Genomic DNA, 4,433 nt, shown 5'->3' with positions numbered 1-4,433 from the left:
AAAGCTTCAGAAGTTCTGAAGTTATACAAACTCTGATGTGGACTCAGTCACTAGAAGTTCTGAAGATCCAGAAAGTCTGATAACCAAGAAACACTGAAGGCTCAGATATTCTGATGGTGTAGAAGACTCTGAAGATCCAGAAGCTGATTAGTGAAATTCTGTTGTCCAGAAGCTAGATACTCTGAAGACCATGTTCTTCCCTCTGAGTTCAGAATCAGAAGAAACAATGGTTAGAGGATCTGGGCTTTCCCTCTGACTCTGATCAACCGGCTTCACAAGTTCCAATATGAAGCATTCCCCTGATCAGAAGTCTCCTAGGTTTAAAGGTCAAGTCGCTATCCAAGTACAAAAGCAACTGTACCTTCCTGACGACCTACCTAACAGTCTCAGACATAGCAGAAGCTGGATTTTCCAGAACTGCCCTCCAACGGTAGCATTTTTCCATGCAACGCTCAACCCTAATCCTTGGAGTATATAAAGAGGCTGAAGACTGAAAGAAGCGGCTAGAAGCATTCACATACGCGCAAGACATATTCAAATTCTTCTAAGCTTTCTTTCATCTGAAATTCATTGAGTTTACTATTAGCTTTTTAGAAGCAAACCTCTTGTAAACAATTCTTTGATAAACAGTTTGTTTAGTTCCTTTAGGAGATCAAGGTTGATCGGATCCTAGAGAAGACTAAGAGAGTGAATCTTAGTGTGAGCTAAGTCAGTGTAATTGTTAGTCACTTGTAGGTTTCAAGTGCAGTTGTAACTCTTACCTGATTAGTGGATTGCCTTCATTCTAAGAAGGAAGAAATCACCTTAACGGGTGGACTGGAGTAGCTTGAGTGATTTATCAAGTGAACCAGGATAAAATCCTTGTGTGCTTTTATCTTATCTTGAGCACTTAAAGTTTTCGAAAGATTTGTCAAAATCTTTAAGGTGGAAGCTTTATACTGAAAACGTTATTCAAACCCCCCCCCCCCTTTCTACCGTTTTTCATACCTTCAATGGTATCAGAGCGCAAGTTCTGATTACACACCTAACAGTGTTCAGTGATCCGGGCCGGTGTGAAAAACAATGGCTGCCACCACCAGTGAAACTCAAAGAGATGGTTACAATGCAAAGCCTCCTATGTTCGACGGTCAAAGGTTCGAATATTGGAAAGATAGACTGGAAAGTTTCTTTCTGGGTTTCGATGCAGATCTCTGGGATATTATTGTGGATGGCTACGAGCGTCCAGTTGATGCAGATGGCAAGAAGATCCAAGGTCAGAGATGACTGCAGATCAAAAGAAGCTGTACTCACAACATCACAAAGCAAGAGCAATTCTTCTAAGTGCTATTTCCTATGAAGAGTACCAGAAGATTACAGATCGTGAGTTTGCGAAAGGCATTTTCGAAATCTTTGAAGATGTCTCATGAAGGAAACAAGAAAGTCAAAGAATCAAAGGCATTGTCTTTGATCCAAAAGTATGAATCCTTCATCATGGAGCCAATGAGTCCATTGAAGAAATGTTCTCCAGATTTCAGTTGCTTGTAGCTGGCATACGACCTCTCAACAAGAGCTACCAACAAAAGATCATGTCATAAGGGTCATCAGGTGTCTTCCTGAAAGTTGGATGCCTTTAGTGACTTCAATAGAGCTCACGAGAGATGTTGAGAATATGAGTTTAGAAGAACTCATCAGCATTTTGAAATGCCATGAGCTGAAGCGCTCAGAGATGCAAGATCTGAGGAAAAAGTCCATAACCTTGAAATCTAAATCTGAAAAGGCTAAGGTTGAGAAGTCAAAAGCTCTTCAAGCTGAAGAAGAGGAATCTGAAGAAGCATCAGAAGATTCTGATGAAGATGAGCTGACTCTGATCTCCAAGAGACTCAATCGCATCTGGAAGCACAGGCAGAGCAAATACAAAGGCTCTGGAAAGGCAAAAGGAAAGTCTGAATCCTCAGGTCAGAAGAAGTCCTCACTTAAGGAAGTCACATGCTTTGAGTGCAAAGAATCAGGGCACTACAAAAGTGACTGTCCAAAGTTGAAGAAGGACAAGAAGCCAAAGAAGCACTTCAAGACAAAGAAGAGTCTGATGGTGACATTTGATGAATCAGAGTCAGAGGATGTTGACTCTGATGGTGAAGTCCAAGGACTCATGGCTATTGTCAAAGACAAGGAAGCAGAGTCAAAGGGAGCTGTTGACTCTGACTCAGAATCAGAAGGAAATCCTAACTCAGACGATGAAAATGAGGTATTCGCTTCTTTCTCTACCTCTGAACTGAAACATGCATTGTCTGATATCATGGATAAGTATAACTCCTTATTGTCTAAGCATAAGAAGCTGAAAAAGAACTTATCTGTTGTTTCCAAGACTCCTTCTGAACATGAGAAAATTATTTCTGATTTGAAAAATGATAATCATGCTTTGATCATTCTAACTCTGTGCTTAAGAACCAGATTGCTAAGTTAGAAGAAATTGTTGCCTGTGATGCCTCTGATTGTAGAAATGAATCTAAGTATGAAAAGTCTTTTCAAAGATTCCTAGCTAAAAGCGTGGATAGAAATTTAATGGCTTCAATGATCTATGGCGTAAGCAGAAATGGAATGCATGGCATTGGCTATTCTAAACCAATTAGAAATGAGCCCTCTGTGTCTAAAGCTAAATCCTTGTATGAATGCTTTGTTCCCTCTGGTACCATATTGCCTGATCCTGTACCTGCTAAAGTTGCTAAAAACCCTCTTAAAAAGGGATCCTTCTCTATGACTAAATATCATGCAAATATTCCTTTAAAATATCATGTTGAGACACCCAAGGTGATCAGAACCTCTGGGGTAACTAACAAGAGAGGACCCAGAAAGTGGGTACCTAAGGACAAGATTATCTATGTTGCAGATATCCTTGATAGCTCCACTGAAACACCAATCATGGTATCTGGACAGTGGATGCTCGCGTCACATGACGGGAGAAAGGCGTATGTTCCGAGAGCTGAAACTTAAGCCTGGAGGCGAAGTTGGCTTTGGAGGAAATGAAAAGGGTAAAATTGTTGGTACTGGTACTATTTGTGTAGATAGTAGTCCATGCATTGATAATGTGTTATGGGTAGACGGCTTAACACATAACTTATTGTCTATAAGTCAATTAGCCGACAAGGGTTATGATGTTATATTCAATCAAAAGTCCTGCCGGGCTGTAAGTCAAATCGATGGCTCTGTTCTGTTTAACAGCAAGAGGAAGAACAACATTTATAAGATCAGATTATCTGAGTTGGAGGCTCAGAATGTGAAGTGCCTTCTGTCTGTTAATGAAGAGCAGTGGGTATGGCATAGACGGTTAGGGCATGCCAGTATGAGAAAGATTTTTCAGCTGAGCAAGCTAAACCTTGTCAGGGGCTTACCCAATCTAAAGTTCGCTTCAAACGCTCTTTGTGAAGCATGTCAGAAAGGCAAATTCACAAAAGTCCCTTTCAAGGCAAAGAATGTTGTCTCAACCTCAAGGCCGTTGGAACTTCTGCATATCGACCTTTTTGGACCAGTGAAAACTGAGTCTATAGGTGGCAAGAGATATGGGATGGTTATCGTTGATGACTATAGCCGCTGGACATGGGTAAAGTTTCTAACCCGCAAGGATGAGTCTCATGCTGTGTTCTCTACCTTCATTGCTCAAGTGCAAAACGAGAAGGCTTGTAGGATTGTGCGTGTCAGAAGTGACCATGGTGGAGAGTTTGAGAATGACAAGTTTGAGAGTCTGTTTGATTCCTATGGAATTGCACATGATTTCTCTTGTCCCAGAACTCCTCAACAAAATGGTGTTGTTGAGAGGAAGAACAGAACTCTTCAGGAGATGGCTAGAACCATGCTCCAAGAAACTGGCATGGCTAAGCAGTTTTGGGCAGAGGCAGTAAATACAACATGTTACATTCAGAACATAATCTCTGTGAGACCAATTCTGAATAAGACTCCTTATGAATTGTGGAAGAACATAAAACCCAACATTTCTTATTTTCATCCTTTTGGCTGTGTTTGTTATGTTCTCAATACTAAGGATAGATTGCATAAATTTGATGCTAAGTCTTCTAAGTGTCTATTACTTGGTTATTCTGATAGATCTAAAGGTTTTAGATTTTATAATACTGATGCTAAGACTATTGAAGAATCTATTCATGTTAGATTTGACGATAAGCTTGACTCTGACCAGTCAAAGCTAGTTGAGAAGTTTGCAGATTTAAGCATTAATGTTTCTGACAAAGGCAAAGCTCCAGAGGAAGCTGAGCCAGAGGAAGATGAACCAGAGGAAGAAGCTGGTCCCTCTAACTCACAAACTCTGAAGAAGAGCAGAATCACTGCAGTTCACCCTAAGGAATTGATTCTGGGCAACAAAGACGAACCAGTCAGAACCAGATCTGCCTTCAGACCCTCTGAAGAGACCTTGCTCAGTCTGAAAGGATTGGTGTCCTTAATTG

The sequence above is a fragment of the Lotus japonicus genome, chromosome 1 (assembly GCF_012489685.1).
Source record: "Lotus japonicus ecotype B-129 chromosome 1, LjGifu_v1.2".
NCBI classification, from domain to species: domain Eukaryota; kingdom Viridiplantae; phylum Streptophyta; class Magnoliopsida; order Fabales; family Fabaceae; genus Lotus; species Lotus japonicus.
Note: the sequence above shows the minus strand (reverse complement) of the source record.